The sequence below is a fragment of the Silurus meridionalis genome, chromosome 4, assembly GCF_014805685.1.
Source record: "Silurus meridionalis isolate SWU-2019-XX chromosome 4, ASM1480568v1, whole genome shotgun sequence".
In the NCBI taxonomy this organism is placed as follows: Eukaryota; Metazoa; Chordata; class Actinopteri; order Siluriformes; family Siluridae; genus Silurus; species Silurus meridionalis.
This window is the reverse complement of record NC_060887.1, coordinates 1,618,891-1,644,619: the sequence shown is the minus strand read 5'-3', so window position 1 is coordinate 1,644,619 and position 25,729 is coordinate 1,618,891. Positions and strand designations below refer to the sequence as shown.

At 37.7% G+C, this 25,729-nt stretch overlaps 1 protein-coding gene and 1 long non-coding RNA gene across 3 annotated transcripts in view; one reads left to right on the top strand and one right to left on the bottom strand.

The window, feature by feature from the left end:
- LOC124384638 (eukaryotic translation initiation factor 4 gamma 3-like) overlaps positions 1-25,729 on the top strand; it is a 1,295,064-nt gene that overhangs the window by 13,368 nt on the left and 1,255,967 nt on the right. The gene's annotated exons all lie outside the window — the stretch shown is intronic.
- On the bottom strand, positions 21,797-22,738 carry LOC124384809. Its single transcript, XR_006925621.1, has 3 exons — positions 22,694-22,738; positions 21,988-22,214; positions 21,797-21,856 (listed from the first exon to the last, which is right to left on the bottom strand). It is a non-coding gene; the product is annotated as an uncharacterized LOC124384809 (long non-coding RNA).

The window sequence follows — 25,729 nt, the reverse complement described above, 5'->3', positions numbered from 1 at the left end:
GATGTTCATCTGCTGGAAGTTCATGTTTAATGCTGCATGTTTTATAGGATTTATGAGCTGGAATAAATGTTTTACTTTTAAATGTTTTCTTTTAACCAACTGGTGCATTTTTATCTTTATGCTTCAGATGAGTTTAATAAAAACACATTTTACTACTTAATAAAAATAAAACGTCATTCTGAGTGAAACCAATTGTTTATTAAATGCATTATTCACTAAATAAACATCAATGAAAACTGGATGATTTGTTTTTATTGAATGTAAAAATATTAATTTGAGGATAATTGAACTTAATGAATCGAATAGTTTTGGATTAAATGAAGACTTTACTGAACTAAACAGCACTGAATTCTCCTTTAAATGAACTTAAGTTTACTGAACTAAATACTGTTACTTATATGAAAATAAACCCGGTTTCTTGAACCCTGTTCGGTTTCAGCCCCACTTTTGGGCCTCACAGCTGAAAATGACCTTCCTGACTTTCAATGGTAAAAGTTCCTGACAACAGTGTGCTACATACACAATTTACATCTCTTTTAAAAGAACACACTTTGGGCTTTACATCATCCAAAGATGCGTCATACGTCATAAAACAATTTTATTTTATTTTATTTTTTTTATAAATACATGAATTCGGTCCTGAAGCAATCCAGAATAGTGACGGGTTAAAAGTCTGTGTGATTTTAAGCAGCCATTTGTGGAGAAGGACATGTTTATTCATTTAAGGGGGCATTTAAGAAGGAAAGAAACAGTTCCATGTCCATTCAGTGGCTGCAAATTTCAAACCAATGTGTATTCCATATAATGCACACAAATGCAGAGAACACCAAAAAGCCTCAGATTTTGATCCATCAGATGTGGTGCAGAATGTCTCAAATACAATCCAGTATAGTGACATTAAACATCATGCAGTGCAACGTTCAGGTGAAAATAAAACTGCCCCAGCAGCAGATAGTAGCAGTAAGGGATTAGGAGAGCAGAACAATGCAAACTATTCTCCATGTGTCACAGAGGGCAACACAGAAAATCATTCAGCATATTGTTTTCACTGTCAGAACCTTTTGTGAGAGAATCTGTATTCAATACACTGAACAAAAAAACCAAATCTCCACATACTGATCAACTTGTAAGTAAAATTGTACAGCCAGTGTCAGATAGTCCGTGACATCTGAGGGCAACAGCTAAATGAAGAAAATCCTATTATGAGGAAAAATTTCCATTAGTTAAACCTGTAGAGAACATTAATGAGTCATCACAGTCTACCTTTATGTATGTGCCAATTATCTCATCTTTGCAGTTGTTGCTTAAAAAACAAGATGTACTTGAGAAAGTTCAAGCAACCACTTCACAGTCACCTGGACAGTATTCATCATACTGTGATGCCTCTTACCACCACAAACATTTGCTATTATCAGTTGAGGGTCAGAAATGAGCAATATTTCCATATAATAATATGTTGATGATTTTGAAATTGCAAATCATCTGGGGACATACAAAACAATACACACAGTCTGTGCGGTTTATTAGATATTAGCTAACCTGCTAGTAAAATATCATTCTGTCCTCCACTCTAATCAGTGTGACAGTTTGGATATGAAAAGGTAAAACTTAAAAACTCTAAAAGCAGTGGGTATTTACATTGAAACATCTGGTGACTGTCTAAAAGGCACAGTTTACTCTGTTGTAGCTGATAACCCTGCTGCTCATGGCCTAGCTGGTTTCAGTGAGAGTTTCAGATCGAATTATTTCTCCAGATTTCGTCTCGCCATTTAAACAGAAATGCAAAACTCATATGCAATTGCTGGTAGTTTTAAAACATGAACAAAAGATCAGCAAGGACAACTTGTTGAAAATACAAAACAATGAGAGTGATTGTAATTATGGTGTAAAACACAGTTGTGTTCTGTCTGATCATCTATCCTATTACCACCCTGTCACAGGATTTCCACCTGATATCTTACATGACCTGCTGGAAGACATTGTTCCTGTGGACTTGGCACATTGTTTAAAAGGTTTGATTAAGGTTTAATTCCCTCCAGCACTCAGATAAGGTTGACCGTCCTCACGCAGTTCCACAAAATTCTGTCCATGGTGGAACAATTAGAGGGAATGGTGCTGAGAACCACACTCTTCTTAGATTGCTGCCTGTTCTTATTTAGTCCAAAATCCCATAAGGTGATACATTTTGGGAAGTACTAATGGATTTGGAAGATATAGTAGAACTTGCTGTGTCTCATACTTTCACATATGAAACTATTCAGTACATGGCTTGTAACATTTCAGATCAAAGGCAGCTACTTCAAGTAGTCTTGCCCAGCTTACGATTACGACCAAAGCATCATTATATTGAGCATTATACCATCTCATAAAGTGCTTTGGTCCTTTGGTGCATCTCTGGACAATGTGATTTGAGGAGAAGCATAACGTGTTCAAAACATTGTTCATAATACTCATAACTACAAAAATGTAGTGATAAAAAACTGGTGTTCGTGGTGCCTTCACTGAGTTTAAAGAGATCAAAAACACATTACTCATTAAAGACAATATCTACTTTTTACTCAAAGACTATGAAACATTGTATGTTGAGCATTTAAGATCATATGAGCTCATAGAAAATACAAACAAAGGTCATACAGTGAAATTTGTGTTTCAGCTAACAGACCTAATGCCATTATTCACCTATAAAATATCAGGCATTTTATTCCAGTGTCTGAATGAAAAAGCAGAACCATAACAAACTCTGTCCTCTACCTTTTTTCACAGTCAACTGATAAACAATAAGCATCTGTTTGGACCATTTGTAAACTCTAAAAATCACCTTCCTGGACACAAAGGTCAACATAGTGATAGGTAATGTGTATTTCACATTGATTTATACACATTGGTGTGTGTTTTGAGGATTATTTGGTTTGTATATATTATTTCAATGTAAGAGTACATTCTTACATATGCAAAGTGTTTTAAAAGTTTACATTAAGTTGACCTTAAAGGAATATTGTGATATGTTTAAGTTCTTTCCTGATCGAAGCTGACCGATTGCTGCTGTTTATATTTATAATTCCCCAGAACGCCAAACATTTTTCTAAATGCTGTGGCTTATTTATCAGCTTTGTGCAATACTTTAACATGAGAACTGGGTATGCATTAATGAAAATGATGAGTAATGGAGAACCTGTGTTCTAACAATAAAGGCAACATACATGTATTGATATTTAAGGGTCATGGTACAGTTCTCCTCAATACAGTACAATTAAAGTGGCTGATGTACTGAAACTGAGGGTCATTCTAGATGATGACAACGCTGAGAGGCTGATTTTGCCCTCTCGTCCTGAGAATGTACATGGCCTCATTGTTGAAGTTAAAGAACTTGAATTTTACTTTCAGCTTCAGTTTGAAGAAACAGAGTTTGACAATGCACTATGCAATCTAGTTAATATCGAGGACCTAGCCTCCTGAGCGACTTTTAGACTAGTTAAACTGGTTCTTCCAGTTTAGACGACACAATGCTACTGTCTGATAGATTAGTAGATTCACCAGAGCACCTTAGCCTTTGGCCAGGGGTCTTTGTTGTTCCCCCATTCTCATATGAGTTCGAGTACACTCTAAGAGAAAGCAACGCTGCATTTTTGACAGAGGGAAAACTTTAAAGCTGACAAGGGATCAAAAACACAACATACTTGATGTGATGGCTGTTGAAATGTATAAGCATAAAGCCTATCCTAGTTCCAAACAGATTGGCAATTCTGCAGAAACTCTACTATTCAAGCACCCCTGTCTAAAAGAAAAGGTTCCACAACAGGTTATGAGGGTTGGAAGAACAGCCTATGCTTAAAAATGGGCAACTACAGGACCAAACTGACCTAATGCCATTATTCACCTATAAAATATCAGGCATTTTATTCCAGTGTCTGAATGAAAAGCAGAACCATAACAAACTCTGTCCTCTACCTTTTTCACAGTCAACTGATAAACAATAAGCATCTGTTTGGACCATTTGTAAACTCTAAAATCACCTTCCTGGACACAAAGGTCAACATAGTGATAGGTAATGTGTATTTCACATTGATTTATACACATTGGTGTGTGTTTTGAGGATTATTTGGTTTGTATATATTATTTCAATGTAAGAGTACATTCTTACATATGCAAAGTGTTTTAAAAGTTTACATTAAGTTGACCTTAAAGGAATCTTGTGATATGTTTAAGTTCTTTCCTGATCGAAGCTGACCGATTGCTGCTGTTTATATTTATAATTCCCAGAACGCCAAACATTTTTCTAAATGCTGTGGCTTATTTATCAGCTTTGTGCAATACTTTAACATGAGAACTGGGTATGCATTAATGAAAATGATGAGTAATGGAGAACCTGTGTTCTAACAATAAAGGCAACATACATGTATTGATATTTAAGGGTCATGGTACAGTTCTCCTCAATACAGTACAATTAAAGTGGCTGATGTACTGAAACTGAGGGTCATTCTAGATGATGACAACGCTGAGAGGCTGATTTTGCCCTCTCGTCCTGAGAATGTACATGGCCTCATTGTTGAAGTTAAAGAACTTGAATTTTACTTTCAGCTTCAGTTTGAAGAAACAGAGTTTGACAATGCACTATGCAATCTAGTTAATATCGAGGACCTAGCCTCCTGAGCGACTTTTAGACTAGTTAAACTGGTTCTTCCAGTTTAGACGACACAATGCTACTGTCTGATAGATTAGTAGATTCACCAGAGCACCTTAGCCTTTGGCCAGAGGTCTTTGTTGTTCCCCCATTCTCATATGAGTTCGAGTACACTCTAAGAGAAAGCAACGCTGCATTTTGACAGAGGAAAACTTTAAAGCTGACAAGGGATCAAAAACACAACATACTTGATGTGATGGCTGTTGAAATGTATAAGCATAAAGCCTATCCTAGTTCCAAACAGATTGGCAATTCTGCAGAAACTCTACTATTCAAGCACCCCTGTCTAAAAGAAAAGGTTCCACAACAGGTTATGAGGGTTGGAAGAACAGCCTATGCTTCAAAATGGGCAACTACAGGACCAAACTGACCAGGGCTGACATAAAGGGTGTGGCTGTGAATGAAGGAAAGTAAAGCAGGACAAATCCAGAAGGTTTAGCATCCAGAGCCAACATCAAATGACCCAGAAGAGGGAAAATTAATTTCCTTCCCAATTATCCCTGTGGACAGACTAAGAGCATTTTGGAAACCAAGAGGCTTGAGATGATGGACCAGTTCAAGAAATCTGTAGAAGGAAAAGACATGACTCTCATTCATCAGCATATGCAACACACCTTTCTCTCAGGCATGAAGAAATTTTGAATTCAGCTCCTTCAATTGCTGAACTAAAAGATAGATGTCCTGCACACTTTTGTGAAGCTCGAGTAAGTAAAAAAACTGTTACTAGGACCACATAGTGTCACTCGTCTTTGCAGCACTGCTTGAGCTAGAAAAAGTCTTAGTTTAATATGGATTGTTGATTTGTATGTTCTTTTGTTCCCAATGCAGCTTTACAGCTAATCTCACAGGATAACAAATCAAAATCTGCCATTTTCTTTCTATGCTGCTCTTGACAAATATACACCTCAGTTTCTGAAACTGTATAAAAAGAGGAAAATAGGATATTTTGGTGAGAAGATGGAAAACTTTTTGATGGCATATGAAGAACATGTAAATATATTTTAAGTGCATTGCATTACATTAAAGTAAATGTGAACACTCAACCCTGAGATCTTTGTGCAATGTATTTGTTTCTGCAAAAGGACAAAAATGACATCAATGTATCCAGAACAGGAGCCCTGGCAGGCCTTTCACTTTACTTAAAGGAGGACTCCTCACAGATCTTCAACATTTGCAAGGTATTGTTATTTTCTTTTTACATATCTGCAAGTACAATTACCTTATTAAATATTCTGAGGTAAACATTGCTATAAACAGTGGTAAAAACATTCAGACTACAATTGCACCCCATTATACAGAAAAACAAAGAGAAATAATACATCCCATAAATCTCTTATATTCATTTAAAATGTTAAAAATACTAAATTACAGAATGCCAGTAATGACAATATGATTATAATAATACAATAATGATTCAGAAATTTATATCTAAAAATGATCTTTCTGATATTATTCTATTTAAAACCATGGATGGTATAATATAAAAAAAATGTTTTACATACAGTAGAACCTCGGGTTACAAGAAACTTTGAATACGAGCAAATTGAATACGAAAACATTTGTAATAAATTTTGTATTGTTACGAGTGTTGCATCGGCCTGCGAGCAAAGATTTTGAGCAAAATATTTTAAATTTTCGATGTTAGGGGTTAAACTTTGTACAACAATTACCATTACAAAACCTTTAAAATCGTGTGTATATGTGTATTTATGGACTTGTGGAACGCATCAAGTGAATTTCCTTTATTTCTTATGGGAAATTTTTTTTAGGATACCAGCGTTTTAGGTTGAGCTCGCTCCCAGAACGAATTAAACTTGTAACCTGAGCTACTACTGTAATTTGTTTTTCCAAGTGGCAGATGTACATTTGCACACACACTCACTGAGCATGTATTCTTATTTCAGGATGAGTTGGAAGCCCAGGAGGGAGCAGTGGCTCTGGTGTCAGTGGTGAATAAAGATGTGGTGTTTTCTTTAACACTCGCCATGTGTCAATCATCTTTGAGGATCAGGTTGTAATGCCCCAAAGATTTTGGACTGATTCACTTGTAATTTAGTTTGGGCTTATGAACGCTCTACATTTGAGCTACCCTGAGAAGTTAAGTGGCTTTTTTAAGTTCATCCAGGTTTTCTTCCTAAATCTTGATGATGGAAGGAAGCCGCTCAAACCAAAGTTACAGGCTCTGAGAAATGAGCTGGAGCAAACTATTGAGAGGTGGTAGTTTTTTCAACATTGTTCACTAACTACTGTTAGACTACCGTATTTTCCGGTATATAAGCCGCTACTTTTTTCCTTCGCTTTGAATCTCGCGGCTTAAACAATGAAGTGGCTAATATATACATTTTTTCTGGGTTATTCCCAGTTTCACAAGATTCAAGCCAAAAAACTGAGCCCAATAACATTAGACCAATAAAATTGCCGAACGGGTTCAGGTGAACCAATGAAATTCTTTATATTAAATCAGATGCGCTCCCACTGAAACTAATGAACTTTACACAGACTTTAATGAAAGACAGTGTCTGTTACACGGCTTGTATCTAAACAGTAGCCTAACAAGAAAGTCATTGTTCACTGTTTTTTTTCTCCTTTTCCTTTCACAACAATTTCTCTCGGGAGTTTTTCTTTTGGCATCGTCGTGCGTTTAAAAATCACCATCGGTGAAGCTTTTCTCCCGATGCCATGCAGCTCAGAACACAGGTGAAGTGTGTTTTTTCATGCCCGGTTGTTTTCAGCGTGACGAATTATTCTCCTTTCCTGTAGACAGTGCGAGTGAGCGGCAGGTCAAACATCAGAGGAACCTCATCCATATTTATGATGTGGTGTGGGTCGATTCAGTGGGAGTGCAACTAATTTAATATAAAGAGTTTTATTGGTTCACCTTAACCCATTTGGCAATTTCATTGGTCTGATGTTATGGGGATCAGTTTTTTGGCTTGAAGCTTGTGAAACTGGGAAAAACCCAGGAAAAATCCATAAATTAGCCGCTTCATTGTTTATCCTTCATGTTGGTCCCCTACTGATTATTCTCCTACTTCCCCGTTCTCTCACCTGATCATTATTATTATCCTCCCATATCTTTCCCTGAGTCTGATCCTGATTGCTCACCCATGTCTTCTGCAGCAGCAATGGCCCACAAACTCTTCTTTCCCAATAAATATGCTTAAGTCTGCCTTGTACGTTGTTTTTGTTTCTCCTACACACTCATAACATTAGTCAGACCCTATTCTACTCTATTTATTATTAACTGATTATTATTATGTTAATTATACTTGGAGTAAACAGGTTACATGAGTTTGATTAAATATACTATACTAATTATTAGGTCACACGCTAGATAAGGAGGATTAGAGCCATCACTCCCTTATTAATTAGTCTCACACTCTATGCTTACATCTATTTTAACCCATTAACAAACATACATGTCACATAACAAAAATAATTAAATTTATTTATATATTTATAACTAAAAAATGAAACAGACAAAAATCAAAATAAGACAAAATCTAAGCAAAAATCGAGCAAAATCGAAAAAAAAAAAAAAGAAAATCAACCAAAATCGACATCATCACCCACCCTCAAAGCATCAATGGATAAGCCTAATCACAACATGATGAACTGGAAGTGGGCAACAAACCTTGACAGCAACCAAAGTTTATGTAAAATTCCCACTCTGCCCACCAGGGGCACGACAGTGGACTCACCACCAAGTTCATCCTCAGTCGTGATTGTACAAGTAACTAACAAATGTGAAAACATAAGAAAATAAAAGTTGATGCAGTCCAGTGCAAAGTGGCTTAACTATGGAATGGGTATTAGTCTTCTGATCCAGCGCGGCAGGGGAGCAGGTATAGAACGGTGAGACTGCAGTGCAGACCACACCCCACTGTGATACCTGTAACCACCACCGTGACGTCTCGATGAAAATATCATTGAGTCTGTTCTGACTGTGTGAAATATGTGACAAAGGATAGGACGACAATTCCAATCACGATGTTTCGCTGGTTCAGTTGTCCATAGAACATAGCCACAGAAGGTGATGGTGTAGTACGTTACAAAGGTGCTTTGCATGACGAATTCCGTGAACAGAAAACTGTGAGTGCTCGGAGCACCCACTGAGCTGGCAGTAACTCCAAACGATTGGGCAAGGGTAATAGCCCTACGCACATGATAGATACGGGTGATCAGCTGAAGTCCTGCAGGAAGATCATAGACAGAGTTCTGGATGGAATCTAGCCACATTCCATCTGGGGAGAACATGTCAGCGTGGTGCAGAATGTCCATCACCGGTCTGAACCGGTCCGCATCAGTTTCCCAAACGAATTCGTCCTTTTCTGGAGGAAACCTGAACCATTTACGGGGTCCATTACGGCACCATTCACCTAAAGGACAGGTGGGCTGCTGCAGGCACCACAAGCAATGCTTTAGAAAAATGGACACAAGGGCATAACAAGCATTGCAGGGACCTCTAAAGGTGTCAAAGTCGAAGCGATACCCCTCAGCACATGCTTTGATGTACGCACACGTGCGTTGATGCAGACGGATAACTTTCAGAAGCCTCCTATGTTCACCAGCTGCCATGTTCCTGCACACAGCATAAAATACACACAACAACAACATGATTTATATACGATATAATTAAATAATCAGAATTGAAGCGTAGAAAGAGTTTAGTGCTTTTAGTTATAAGGAAACGTTTGTTACAGTCATTTTTTTCTCATTGACTAGGGCCATAATCCCTCCATCCAAATCCACATAGATGTTTTGATCCATATCTGTGGAGATGTTTTCTGTAGAAGACTCTTCACCTGTAATTTTATACACTGGGAGCTGTACGTATTGTCTAAACAATGACAAGGAATTCCACAACAGATAAAACATGCCACGGCTGCAAGGATTATTAAAATTGTAGTCCCAGTCTGACCCTATTCTACTCTATTTATTAGTATATTATGTTAATTATACTTGGAGTAAACAGGTTACATGAGTTTGATTAAAATATGGGATAAATAGGTTAAATTAAGCTACTTCATTGTATCTAATAGATTCTATACTAATTATTAGGTCAATTTGTTGGATTAATATAAAAAGCTAAACTATAAAAGCTAATCTTAGCTAGCCGGCTAGTTACCCATGCTAATGTCGCTAAATAATGACTTTGTACTTTTCGAGTCTTCTACTAAATAATCTACAATATTCTGCCATAATTATTTAGACGACTTACCAGGTACCTGTATGAAGAAATGTTCAATAGAAGAGGATTTGTAATGTTTTTTTAGTTGCTGCTAATCGCTGCTGCTTCTTGCTGCTGTTTGTTTGTTTGGTGGTTGTCAATTTTAGTGTCTCTTTACTTACAATTGGTAAATTCACAAATGAGAAACAAAAGCACGCTCTGATTTATATAGACGTGTCACACTGTGACATCACACCTAGATGCCCCGCCCTCACCAGTGACATCATCATGTCACTCATTTTATTTCTCTCTCTCTCACACACACACACACACACACACACACACACACACACACACACTGCGCATGTACAGATTACAGAGGAAGATTACGCACAATCCGGAAGTTGACCCAGTGACTATATGAATGTTGTAGAATCATAAATGACCAGATGAAGCTGACTGAGGTGAACCCCTGAAACTAACCAAGGAACAGAGTAGCAACATTCTGACCACCCATGGGGGTAAATCCTGAATCCCCCCAAAAAATATTTTAAAAAATCGCACTCTCTATTATATGTATTCTCTATTATATGAAAAATATATGTATGTATACCTAAAATAATTGTTTAAGTAGAAAAACACAACCCAAAACTGCATTTAGAAACAGTTGAGTTCCCCTCTCCTTCCTCACAGTGGTTTGACCCACTGCCTGCTTTCCCAGTTCATCTCACCTTCTCTACACACACGAGTCAGGTGTGTGTCTGCGCCTCAATTAATGTTCAACTCCATTAACTAGAGGATTTTATTCACTTTAAATAAAGCGATTCTCTTTAATGTAGTTGATGCAGACGGATAACTTTCAGAAGCCTCCTATGTTCACCAGCTGCCATGTTCCTGCACACAGCATAAAATACACACAACAACAATATGATTTATATACGATATAATCAAAGAATCAGAATTGAAGTGTAGAAAGAGTTTAGTGCTTTTAGTTATAAGGAAACGTTTGTTACAGACATTTTTTCTCATCGACTAGGGCCATAATCCCTCCATCCAAATCCACATAGATGTTTTGATCCATATCTGTGGAGATGTTTTCTGTAGAAGACTCTTCACCTGTAATTTTATACACTGGGAGCTGTACGTATTGTCTAAACAATGACAAGGAATTCCACAACAGATAAAACATGCCACGGCTGCAAGGATTATTAAAATTGTAGTCCCAGTCTGACCCTATTCTACTCTATTTATTAGTATATTATGTTAATTATACTTGGAGTAAACAGGTTACATGAGTTTGATTAAAATATGGGATAAATAGGTTAAATTAAGCTACTTCATTGTATCTAATAGATTCTATACTAATTATTAGGTCAATTTGTTGGATTAATATAAAAAGCTAAACTATAAAAGCTAATCTTAGCTAGCCGGCTAGTTACCCATGCTAATGTCGCTAAATAATTGACTTTGTACTTTTCGAGTCTTCTACTAAATAATCTACAATATTCTGCCATAATTATTTAGACGACTTACCAGGTACCTGTATGAAGAAATGTTCAATAGAAGAGGATTTGTAATGTTTTTTTAGTTGCTGCTAATCGCTGCTGCTTCTTGCTGCTGTTTGTTTGTTTGGTGGTTGTCAATTTTAGTGTCTCTTTACTTACAATTGGTAAATTTACAAATGAGAAACAAAAGCACGCTCTGATTTATATATACGTGTCACACTGTGACATCACACCTAGATGCCCCTCCCTCTGCCTGTGACATCATCATGTCACTCACTTTATTCTCTCTCTCTCTCACACACACACACACACACACACACACACACACACACACTGCGCATGTACAGATTACAGAGGGAAGATTACGCACAATCCAGAAGTTGACCCGAGTGACTATATGAATGTTGTAGAATCATAAATGACCAGATGAAGCTGACTGAGGTGAACCCCTGAAACTAACCCAGGAACAGAGTAGAAACATTCTGACCACCCATGGGCGTAAATCCTGAATCCCCAAAAAAAATATTTAAAAAAAATCACACTCTCTATTATATGTATTCTCTATTATATGAAAAATATATGTATGTATACCTAAAATAATTGTTTAAGTAGAAAAAACACAACCCAAAACTGCATTTAGAAACAGTTGAGTTCCCCCTCTCCTTCCTCACAGTGGTTTGACCCACTGCCTGCTTTCCCAGTTCATCTCACCTTCTCTACACACACGAGTCAGGTGTGTGTCTGCGCCTCAATTAATGTTCAACTACATTAACTAGAGGATTTTATTCACTTTAAATAAAGCGATTCTCTTTAATGTAGTTGATGCAGACTCATTCATAAATTAGTTGCATGTCTGAAAGCAAAAATGCTGATTTCGGATGTAATTTTCCATGAATCTGCTCTATTAGAGATTAAAATATCACTTATCTAGTGAACGTTAGCTTGTGTACAATAGCTTGTAGCATAGTGCACTGACACTAAAACACCAAAGCTGTTTCACATGCAGTGTTTTATTTGGGACGACTTGGTATAATGTTAACATTAACACACAATTAGCATATTGTTTATCTGTGCATTTACTAAATGATCACTGTGCTACGTCCCAACTGACCAAACTGTATTTTTATAATCAGTTTCTATTCTGTTCTTAAATGTCTTCATTTGTAAATAAAATGTTAAACCCTTTTTTTTAATTCCTTGTTTTTATTGTTGTGATTATTTTTTTATGATAGTTTTACTTTATTTATGTAAAGAGCTTTGAATTACCATTGTAATTGACGCAGTCTCCATGCTACAATGATAATGATAGAAACAAAGTTTTTCACTGTGGGGACACTGTGTCTTTATACTGTAAGTACAATTTGACTGTATTATTTGTGTCCCCTTCAAAATTGCTTATGAGAAATTTTATATTCATTGTCCCCACTACTGTTAAATGAAATTTACGCCCATGGCCGTACCCCTACATGCACTGTGTTTTCTTCATGTAAACAATGAGTCACGCCTCAAAAAAGGTTAAAAACCACTGCCTTATGGGTAATAACACACACACACACACACACACACACACACACACACACTCTTGTGACCTACACCGACTATTCAGTTGATTAAATCAGAACACTGATACACACATGAGCACACTGTATTAAACTGTGCTTTTCAGTGGACTACAGTGGACAAAATGAACAAAGCACTAAAGCTGCAAGAAAATACCTCAACTTCAGTTTCTGTCAAATTCCTTTTCTTTAAGGACATCAAACATCACTGACTTTACTAAAGTGGATTTCAAGAAAAAAAATACCATCATTGAATGCTCTCTGTGATGAAGAGACATTAGACATGATTGAAATTCAAAATCTTTATTTATTTAATAGTGTTTATTGTGTCTCGCTGTAGTAAAAGTGTTCAGACTCTCTGTTTCTCTTGTCGTCTTCTTTTTTTTCTATTTCTCCTTTTCTTTTGAATGTTTTCTTGTCTCAGCTGAGCAACAATTTCCTCCCATCGCTCTCGGACTCTCATATAATGATCTGTTTTATTCTCTGAAGTCTTCTTTTCTTCCTCACAGAGATTCTGGGTATCCTGGAGCCCCCTGTTGGTCTGAAGCTGTAAGTTGTTCCTCTCCTCTATGTCAAGTTTAGTTTTCTCTCTTTCGTCCTCTTGTTTTTCTTTAAAATCCAACGTGGGCTCAAACTGAGCAACACGTTCCTCCAGTCGCTCTCTGTCCCTGCTCAAATGATCTCTCTCCTGCTCTGCACTATTTTTTACTTTCTCACAGTGATTCTGAGTATCCTGGAGCTCCATGGTGGTCTGTTCTAAAGTGACCTCAAGCTGAGCAACATGTTCCTCCACTTTCTTTTTCTTTCTCGTCCAGCTCTCTCTCTCACATTCTATGGTTTTCTCCAGTTCCTCATGCATTTTCAGGGAAGACTGGAGCTCCATGGTGGTCTGATCCAAAGTAAGCTCAAGCTTAATAACATGTTCCTCCACTTTCTTTTGTTCTCTCGTCCAGCTCTCTCTCTCACCTTCTACAGTTTTTTCCAGTTCCTTATTGATTTTCAAGGAAGACTGGAGCTCCATGGTGGTCTGTTCCAAAATAAACTCAAGCTGAGCAACACGTTCCTCCAGTTGTTTTTGTTCTCTCGCCCAGCTCTGGCTTCTCTCAGTTATGTCCTGTTCCTGCTGCTTTCGCTCAGAAGCCAAAGTAGCCTCCAGCTTTTGCACCGTCTGTAGCAGAATGGCTTTCTCTTCTCTCTCTTCTGTTATCTTCTCTATCATTCGAGAAGAAAATGCATCCAAGTCTTTCACTACTTTCTCCATGTGTTCCAGCTTCTCCTTCATTTCAGCAATCTGCTTAGTTTTCTTCGATCTTCTGCTTTGAAAAAACTCTCTCAACCTTCTGAAGAGCTCCATGTTTATGCCTCTTTACTCACAAGCAAAAACCTCGGAAATGAGAGAAACAGAGAGCGTTCCCAATTATAGACGTTGCCTTACTGTGACGTCACAGAGAGATGCCCCGCCCTTCGTCTGTGACGTAACCCGGTCTCTCTTAACCTGACACTATGCGCATTTGCACATTAAAGAGGTAAAGAGCGGATAAAATGTCATGTCTTCACAGCTTTTCTGTTGTTCCTGAGAGAAGAGCGATATTACAGTCATAAATAAGATAAAAACGGCTGTAAACTGTGTATAAAGCGAGTGAATCCGAGTTGAGAACCGGAAGTTGACCGGAGTGACTCCATGAATGTTGCAGAATCATAAATGACCAGTAGGTGGCAGTGTGATGTGTATTAGAGCTCACTGTCACAGCAGGTCATTAGAAGTAGTGGAGCTCTAATGACGTCATTAATAGCGAGGACAAGACACACAGCAGTTTGGGATTCTTTTATTGACTTTATTGATTAATTGATTTGGAGTATGATTGTGTTTCTGATCAAAGTAAGTTCATGTGTATGGAGTAAAAACAACCTGTACATTTCTCACTTCCAGACAGTATTATGAGATGTTCATCTGCTGGAAGTTCATGTTTAATGCTGCATGTTTTATAGGATTTATGAGCTGGAATAAATGTCCAAAAACCTAAATTCAACACTGAGTGATTTTTGTAGTTTGGTAGATATTAGATCTTTTGATGTATTATTCTTTTTTAAATATCTGTGTTTTAAATACACATTTATAAATATCAAGGCTTTTACTGGGTAATAAATTAAAAACATAAAGTCATAATTTACTTAAGTGAAATTGAAAACATCAAAATACAACAAAAATAAATAAAATGACTATCAATATGTTTAAAACTAGAATAAATCTGGTTCGGACAGTTAAATACAGTGCAGTATTACAGCCTTATTTTAAATTAATTTTATAAACACAGTTTGTCATTATAATATTAATAATAATAATAATAATAATAATAATAATAATATATTATATTATATAATAATACTTTATTGCAATAGGGTGCTTTAGTACCTAAAGGTCTACATTTAAACATACTTTTATATTCTAAAATTATACATTTTTATGATTATTATTATATGAAGATTTCCACATTTATATGATTTATCCTACAGATTAATCACTATAAAGAAAATAGAAACATACACAAGAATGTTATTAACAACTTGTACACTGTACTGCACGATCCATGTGGAATATAATGTGCATATAATATTGAATATTGTGAATGTAAACAAACATTCAGCAGTAGTTGAAAAAAATCAGGTCAGTCTCTGAGCATAAGCACTGAATCACTTGGAATTTACTCGCTCAATAATAAAAACTCTTTGCTATAGTTGTGAGGTGACTGATACACAAAGCCATGGAGCAGTTGGACACTGGGGAGACAATCAGATGAATGAAAGTAGAAAATGTGATAAAACCCTAAAGTTTATTGTGAGATTTGAGTCGTGATCGTTCAGATGCACAGTGTAGCAGCAATGACACAAACTTCACTTCACAACAAGAGCAAAAATACATGAATGAAAAAATGAATGAAGTTAAAATTCATCAAATGGAAAAAAATCCAATGTTATTTAAACTTTGGAGAAAAAATCTTATATTCTGTTATTCAATTCTCTCATACTGACCACTGGATGTTCTACACGGCACCTCAAAGACTCTCTGATGACAGGAGACTCCACCATGATGCCGAGGCGATAAGAAGATCAGTAACATCCTGACACTGAGTTACAGTACAGTGGTCAGGGTCTCGTAACTCAGACCCCATGTCCGAATAGACATAACAATTGTGGCTCAATACTCAAATTAGTTTTAGCTGTTCACTAATCATTTACCAATAAGTTACAAAAACTTAAAATAATACATAAACAAACCAAATGAAGACATCTTCCAGTCACGAATGAGAAGGAGAAAATCAGCTTTATTGCAGTCACTTCAGACCCGTCCCATGGAGCTCTCGGAGAGAATCATCCTGACAGCAATGACACCCGTCAGCTTTCACATGCGAGTGCGAATTTGATATAAACAATCCTTATTTTTTATATTTCTGGTGTGTCTACCTATTCTTAGTAAAATTCCACCCATATCCAGGAGGCCTCGTTCACCTCCATACAATTCTAATTTACATGTACAAAAAATATCTCTTGATGGAGACCTTGTCTTAAAAAACATCCCCTGATCGTGCACTTTTCTAAAAATCTCGTCTGGGTTTTTTTTCCTATGTCTGCAAATCATCCTTTGTTTTGTTTTGTGTAGACTTTGTATAAAACGTGTTTTTTACTAGTTTTACAAACCAGGGCTTTAGTTTTAACACATCAGCACTTTTCTCCAAATGCTTTTCCTAATTTTCATAGCTCTCGTCTTTTACTTAGTTTTTCTTAAAATCTTCTTAAAATATATTTCTTATGCCATAATACTTCTTTATATAACATTTCCTGTCTTACTCTCATCCTGCCTGCATCTTAAGCTCATGCTCTCTCATGCTTACTTCCTGTGTGTTTTGGACAGTGTACCTCTTATACAAATTCTTGCAACTATTCTCCTCGTTCTTTATTATCTGACGATGTGTTGTGCCTATTAACCTATTACTCTTCTCATTTTTATATTTATATATATTTTTATATGATTTTTCCACTTAAATTTCTACTTGTGTTTTGAAAATATGTGCATATGCTGTTTGAGTATAGTTAAGGCATGTTGCCTGCATGCTGTTTGCTTATTTTACTATTTTTATTTTACATTATATTTTCCTATCTTTTCCTTCCGGCCGACACACTTTGCCTGGTGTACGTGGTCACCACTTTTTACCGGCCATGGCATATATCTGTTTTCTGGAGTGACTATTGGTCCTCATATGCGTCTCTATTTTCCACCTCGAATATCTCTTCCAGTTCATACTCATGACACCTCTACATTTTTCCCTTATTTTCCTAAAACTGCACAAACCTGAGAAATGAGAAACAAAGACACATTCTGACTTATAGACATCTCTACTGTGATGTCACACAAACACGCCCCGAGCTCCTCCTGTGACACTGAAGTGTTGTGATCATGAAGATGAAATCCTGCAGGTTATTTGGGTTTGTACTGAGTGATAGTTGTTTCATAAACACCTTCTTATAAAATCCAACTCAAATGTTAAATAAAAATTCACTCTAAATTTGTAATCAGCGGCGTCTCACCATCACATTCCACTACGGGAGCGCAGGAGGAGGAGATGCCCGACTGCATGGAATACAGGAGAACATCAAATCCCTACCATTAGATAACTGCAGAACACAGTGTAAATAACGACATATTTTCCTTCAATAAATCTGGAAATGCAGCCATTACGCTCTCACACAGTCGTTACTCTCTTTATGTTCTCATTTTCAGTCCTAACTATAATGATGTTCATGACAAAACTGGCATGAAGAAACGTGTTCACATGTCACATTTTCATCTTCAAATTGTATCACTGGTGATGATGCCACTAATTCATGCTGATTTTGCCAAGGTGTTAATGATCAGTGTAATTACTGTAAACATATAAATGCTGTGGTGACCCCCGTGTGTAATGCTGCATGATGGCACTGCTGGAGGATTACGCCAATGGAAGATTAAGGAGAGAAAGAGTCTCCAGGGACCATGATGATTTCTCGGCCCATGATGATGACTGAATAATAATCTGATTTAGATTCCTACAGCTGTGCTCCTGGATCTATGTGATCTATGCAGCTGCAGGACGTGATGACTGGCTTCTTGGTGACTTTAACAACATGTAGAAATTGTAAACATTGTCCTGATGTAGTCTATAATATGACAGGTGACAGAGGCTTCACCCCTCAGACGCTCCTCACCTCCAGAAATGCAGATGTGGAGCTCTGGATGTCTCAGGTGGAAGACTTTATACCACCCGGAAAAAGTGTGTAAGATTATCAGGGTGTGTGGTGTTTTGCACAATGTGGCACTGAGGACCAGTTTCCCTCTCCCTCCTGACCTCCCTCCCCCTCAGCATTATGACCCCGAGCCACAGCCCCCTGCCCCACAAGAGGGATATAAACTAAGTGGAAGAATCCATGAGGAGGTCATACAGCGTTTGTAAGGAAGACAAAAATAATGGTTGTTATTAGTGTTTATTGTGACTCTTTGTAGTAAAAGATTAAAATCAAGATTTAAAAAAAGATAAAAAAAAAGATTTGACAAGACAGAAATAAAAAATGATCAAAAGACGAGACGATCTACAAGATACAATAGCTTTACACTCAGCTTTATACTATTGACTATAAGTGTAAAACTATCATAAATAGCCATAAGAGAAACAGAAAGAGGAAAAAGGCATGTTCAGACTCTCTGTTTCTCTTGTCGTCTTCTTTTTTTTCTATTTCTCCTTTTCTTTTGAATGTTTTCTTGTCTCAGCTGAGCAACAATTTCCTCCCATCGCTCTCGGACTCTCATATAATGATCTGTTTTATTCTCTGAAGTCTTCTTTTCTTCCTCACAGAGATTCTGGGTGTCCTGGAGCCCCCTGTTGGTCTGAAGCTGTAAGTTGTTCCTCTCCTCTATGTCAAGTTTAGTTTTCTCTCTTTCGTCCTCTTGTTTTTCTTTCAAATCCAACGTGGGCTCAAACTGAGCAACACGTTCCTCCAGTCGCTCTTTCTCTCTGATCAAATGATCTCTCTCCTGCTCTGCACTATTTTTTATTTTCTCACAGTGATTCTGAGTATCCTGGAGCTCCATGGTGGTCTGTTCCAAAGTGAGCTTAAGCTGAGCAACATGTTCCTCCAGTCGTTTTGTTCTCTCTTCCAGCTCTCTCTCACATTTTACAGTTTTCTCCAGTTCCTCATGGATTTTCAGGGAAGACTGGAGCTCCATGGTGGTCTGTTCCAAAGTGACCTCAAGCTGAGCAACATGTTTCTCCACTTTCGTTTGTTCTCTTGTCCAGCTCTCTCTCTCACATTCTACAGTTTTCTCCTGTTCCTCATTGATTTTCAAGGAAGACTGTAGCTTCATGGTGGTCTGCTCCAAAATAAACTCAAGCTGAGCAACACGTTCCTCCAGTTGTTTTTGTTCTCTCGCCCAGCTCTGGCTTCTCTCAGTTATGTCCTGTTCCTGCTGCTTTCGCTCAGAAGCCAAAGTAGCCTCCAGCTTTTGCACCGTCTGTAGCAGAATGGCTTTCTCTTCTTTCTCTTCTGTTATCTTCTCTATCATTAGAAGAGAAAATGCATCCAAGTCTTTCACTACTTTCTCCATGTGCTCCAGCTTCTCCTTCATTTCAGCAATCTGCTTAGTTTTCTTCGATCTTCCGGTTTGAAAAAACTCTCTCAACCTTCTGAAGAGCTCCATGTTTATGCCTCTTTACTCACAAGCAAAAATCTCGGAAATGAGAGAAACAGAGACGCGTTTCCAATTATAGACGTTGCCTTACTGTGACGTCACAGGCAGATGCCCCGCCCTCCGTCTGTGACGTAACCCGGTCTCTTTTAACCTGACACTAAGCGCATGCGCACATTACAGAGGTAAAGAGTGGATAAAATATCATGTCTTCACAGCTTTTCTGTTGTTCCTGAGAGAAGAGCGATATTACAGTCATAAAAAAGATAAAAACGGCTGTAAACTGTGTATAAAGCGAGTGAATCCGAGTTGAGAACCGGAAGTTGACCGGAGTGACTCTATGAATGTTGCAGAATCATAAATGACCAGTAGGTGGCAGTGTGATGTGTATTAGAGCTCACTGTCACAGCAGGTAATTAGAAGTAGTGGAGCTCTAATGACGTCATTAATAGCGAGGACAAGACACAGCAGTTTGGGATTCTTTTATTGACTTTATTGATTAATTGATTTGGAGTATGATTGTGTTTCTGATCAAAGTAAGTTCATGTGTATGGAGTAAAAACAAACTGTACATTTCTCACTTCCAGACAGTATTATGAGATGTTCATCTGCTGGAAGTTCATGTTTAATGCTGCATGTTTTATAGGATTTATGAGCTGGAATAAATGTCCAAACATCTTAAATCAACACTGAGTAATTTTTTTTGGTAGATATTAGATCTTTTTACATATTATTAATTTTTTAATATGTGTGATTTAAATACACATTTATAAATATAAAGGCTTTTAGTGTATATTAGAGATTAGAACATAAACCGACACAAATTAAATACAATATAAAATGTATTAACTAAAATAAAACATCAAAATATAAAGTTTCAAAATAAAATCTATCAATACATTTAAAATTATAACAATATATAATAATAATAATAATAATAATAATAATAATAATAATAATAATAATAATAATAATAATAATAATAAGTTAAATACAGTGCAGTATTACAGCTTAAATATTTGAATTTATTTCAGATCAATTTTATTCATCCATTAAATAAATGGTGTCAGCGTCAGAGTAGTGTATTTACATGATCTGTTTCCAGGGTTTTCACGAACACAACTCTGTTATTACTGTTCTCTTTTCACAGCACCGTCTCTTTCAGTTCTAATGAAAGTTCTCATGTATTAAGAGGGAATTTTATGAATGATCAATAATGAAACACCTTCATTACTGTTAGTTATTTACATATTTATTTACAGTAATAAAACTATTTCTGTAAAAAAGAGAAAGAAATAATAAATAAAAGCAAAATAAATAAAATGATGAATTCAGTGGAGCAGAACGACAGCACGATGACCTGAAAGTGAAAAACAGAGATGTGTTACTTTACATAATGTGTGTGTTTGACCGGTACACAGTGTGTGTTTAGTAAAGTTTTGTAGGACATTATGAGGACAGTATGACTTACGCTGTAGATGGAACCACTGCATGTTCCTGGATGGATGGAGGTAGGGCTTGGTGTGGCGGCTGCTCCTGTCCACTGCTCAGCCATAGTGATACACAGTGACCTCCTGCTCACCAGCTTTCCATTCAACTCTCTGATGGCATTAGTGTCTTCATCCAGAGAGGAATATCAGACAAATCCAAAGCCTTTGGACCGTCCATTGTGCAGTACCACCTGTAGGAGTGAGTGAGGAGATACAGAAAGCAAAAACATGAGCATTACATCACTCTCATGTAGAAAACCATGAGAAATAACAAGCACTGTCTGTATCCCATAATATAAACAGAACAGCTGTGTTCTTTTATTAACAAGGTTCTGGTCTCACTGGTGAATGAACAATGAAGCACTTTTATTTAAAGGTCATTTTCTGAGAGCAGAAACTTGCTGCAAGTGTACACTGGTTCTGGTATAATAGAGGATCTAATCCTAATTCCTACAGAAAACAGAACAAATTCAGCATCCAATGTTTGAGTGCATGTGTGTGTTTGCATTGCTGACTTTAATAATACACACTGATCAATCACTCAGTATTAAACCAATTATTACATGTGACCAAACACAGCTGTGACCAAAACCTGCTCCAGATCATGAAGGTCTCTATAAAACACACTGGAAATAGAATCAGAATAGTTCCTGTGTGTCCAGTCTGAGAGGCTGTGGTGTGAATCGCCTGTTCCACTGCTGCTGGTTTTCTTTTCCAGGATCTGCAACTGGAACATCTGTAGATGCAGACAATCATCTCATGTTAGCATCCAATCAGAAGGTAAATGTTGCTAACATGAAAAGTTCTCTTCTATTTTGAATCTTTAACTGCACTTAACACAAAACTAATCGGACGGCTTTGACTCACTCTGTGGATGGATGTTCTTGTTGGCGTTGGGTCTTGGGTCTGGGCAGGGTTTTGAAGGCGAGATGGTTTCTACCTTCATGCCATGACTTCGTCTGAGAGGGACTTAAGTACACAGTCCTGCTGCCCAGCACCCTGTCGTTCATCTCCATGATGTCTACTCGAGCCTCATCAGGAGATGAAAATGTCACATACCAGAAGCCTTTTAAGCGTCCGTTCTTCATCATGACCTGTACGGGACAGCGAGCAGAAACACAAAGCAAAGAGTGCACATCAAACGTGTTAGAGGTTCACAATATCAGAGCTCTCCACATTCAGAAAATACTCCAGCTGAGTACGGGGAGGAAACCCCAAGTTACTGAGAAAGAAGGAAAATGTAAGGATCAGTAGTTATAAATGACGTGTGCAGTGAGGACAGTCCCAAATCTCAGGAACGCTTCCTACAGGTCCGTCATCCACAATACAGTCCAGATTTCTCAGCAGCAGTGTGACTGTCTACAGAACAACAACATCCAGTGTGTTCATCACTTCATTTACATTTCTTTAGGTTAAAAAAAACAGGAAGCATTCAGCATTAGACTTTTGAGTAAGTTGTGCTGTGTGATTCGTGATAATCAGATTTATGGTGAGACATAAACACCTTCAACAAAGTCAGACTCATAAATAATATTTTACCTGATTATCTACACACAGTTATACATTTTCTCACATTCTCTAAAGTCTCCAAAAGTCCAAAGGACTTCAGCCTGTTCTTTTTTGATCCTCCACCTTCTGCTCCTCTACCTTCTGCTCCTCCACCTCTAAAGAAGTGTCAGATAGAGATGGGTTATATATAACATTCTTTTTCGTATCCTGGTCCAGGTGATTTACCAGAAGGCAGACTTGCTAAGGCTATTTCTGTATCAGATATAAACTCATCCAATTGTAATGCTGTACCTACACTTATTGTAGGAATACATACATTTTGAAAAAGGCCTCTAATGTTGAAGTGTCAGCAGATAAAGGAGCAGTATATAGTGATTTATAACATTGGAAGAAACAGTCATTGATTGTTAATACTGGAGTGTAGTGGTCATCATGTCTGTTTTACATGCAGAAGGTCTTGGGTTTGACCCACAGTGGAGACATGCTCTTGAGCCTCTGATTTTAATTTCCTACTCAATTACTTAGTTGATTGTTGATGCGTTAATAAATGAGAATGTGCATGCACGTGTTTTTGAAGGGTTTTTTTACACAACAGCGTTGCCGCGATTTGTTTGATGAAGGCATGCTATAAAAATAAATACAGTACATGTTTATCTGTCAGGAATCCACCTGCCACGCCCCCTTCGGCCCCCTTCAGTGTGGTTCACCAGTATACACTACAACACCTGTAGCAGCTGTAAGACTTGATTTTTCAGCCACATTTCGCGAGTTCTTCTGCGGCTGCACCGAGATAACCGACGTTAAATAGCAAGTTTTTTTTTTGTGCTCGAGATATTATTTATATCGACATAACCGATAAAAAATGCTTAGAAAAAGCGAGAATTTGGGGTTCCACTTCAAAAACGTCGACTTAATAGGGTTGTCAAGGTAACCGAGGGCGAGATAACCGGGTTCCACTGTATTCACAATCAAAAACTAAAGTGGCTTCTGCTGTTGTGTTGAGCTCTTAAACATGTTCCTTTCACAGCTGAAGTATGTAAGCAGAACACCGGATTAGCTTCTAGCTTCGTCGAGGCATGTAGATTCTGAAGGAGCTTCGGCAGATTGGAGTTGCTGTTTATCGCAGTAGATACGAGCTTCGAACCAGAAAGACACAGCTTACATTTGACAGTTTTTGTCTTTATGCTCAACTAAAGTGAAATAATGAGCATATTTTCACTTTGAGAAACTCATCTTGCTCTCGCCTCGACTCGCCATTACTGCCGCACAGACCTGAATAAACGGAGACACGCCCACAGCGTGTCTTCTTCCTGTTTACAGTGGTTCATCCTCCAATACTACAATGCGACGCTGCTGTAAGCTGGTTAGGCTGTAGTCTACACTTCAGCCCAAATTCATTCATTTAAAAAAGTAACGGGTAACGCACCATACGGTAACGGAGTTACTTTATTTTTAAAAGTAACACGTTACAGTATTAGTTACTGTCAAAAGTAACACGTTACCGCCCAACACTGTTTATTTGCATGTTTGTCACACTTTAATGTTTCAGATCGTCAAACTAATTTAAATATTAGTAAAAGATACACAAGTGAACACGACATGCAGATTTTAAATGAAGGGGAAACAAAATCCAAAACTACATGGCCCTGTGTGAAAAAGTGTTTGCCCCCCTGTTAAAACTGTGCTAACTTTATCACTTCAATTCAAAGAAATTATTCACACATGGCAAAAACATGGAACAGTGACCTTCCCAGGAGTGGCCGGCTGACCAAAATTACCCCAAGAGCACAGAGACCACTCATCCAAGAGGTCACAAAAGACCCCACAACAACATCCAAAGAACTGCAGCCTCACTTGCCTCAGTTAAGGTCAGTGTTCATGACTCCCCCATGAGAAAGAGACGGCAAAAACGATCTACACGGCAGAGATCCAAGACGAAAACAGCTGCTGAGCAAAAAGAACATAAAGGCTCGTCTCAGTTTTGCCAGAAAACATCTGGATGATCCCCAAGACTTTTGGGAAAATACTCGAAAGTTTAACTCTTTGTAAGGTGTGTGTCCCATCATGCCTTGCAGAAAAGTAACACCGCATTTGAGAAAAGAGCGTCATACCAACAGTGAAATATGGTGGTGGTAGTGTGATGGTCTGGGGCTGTTTTGCTGCTTCAGGACCTGGAAGACTTGCTGTAATAAATGGATCCATGAATTCTGCTGTTTACTAAAAAATCCTGAAGGAGAATCTGTTTGTGACTTCAAGCTGAAGTGAACTTGGGGTCTGCAGCAGGACAATGATCCAAAACACACCAGCAAGTCCACCTCTGAATGGCTGAGGAAAGACAAAATGAAGACTTTGGAGTGGCCTAGTCAAAGTCCTGACCTGAATCCTATTGAGATGCTGTGACATGACTTCCAAAAGAAGGTTTGTGCTTAAAAACCCTCCAATGTGGCTGAATTACAACAATTCTGCATAGATGAGTGACCAAAATTCCTCCACAGCGCTGTAACAGACTCATCACAAGTTATCACAAACGCCTGATGTCAGTTGTTGCTGCTAAGGGCGGCCCAACCAAATATTAGGTTTAGGGGGCAATCACTTTTTCACACAGGGGCATGTAGTTTTGGATTTTGTTTTTCTCAATAATAAAAACTGCATGTTCACTTGTGTTATCGTTTACTAATATTTAAATGAGGTTGATGATCGGAAACATTAACATGTGACAAACATACAAAAAAATACAAAATCAGGGAATTGCAATTGCTCCGTCGGCAAACATCATAGTCCACGGAGAGACTCCTGTCTGACCTCGTCCGTCCTCATGTGCCTCTGCATGCTTTATTATGCTCTTCATTAGCGTTGAAGACATCCAATTACTCCTCCAATCCTTTAGTTCTACAAAGCCTTAAAATCTGGAAACAATTTAGAAAACATTTTGGTTTCCAGGCAGCATCAGGTCTGTCTCCTATATATAAAAACCCCTCCTTTCTACCCTCTATTTCAGACGGATCCTTTGCACTGTGGTTTAGAAGGGGCATTGTAAACATTAATGATCTTTTTCAGGAGAATACATTTGTCACTTTTTCCTACCTGTCCGATATCGCCA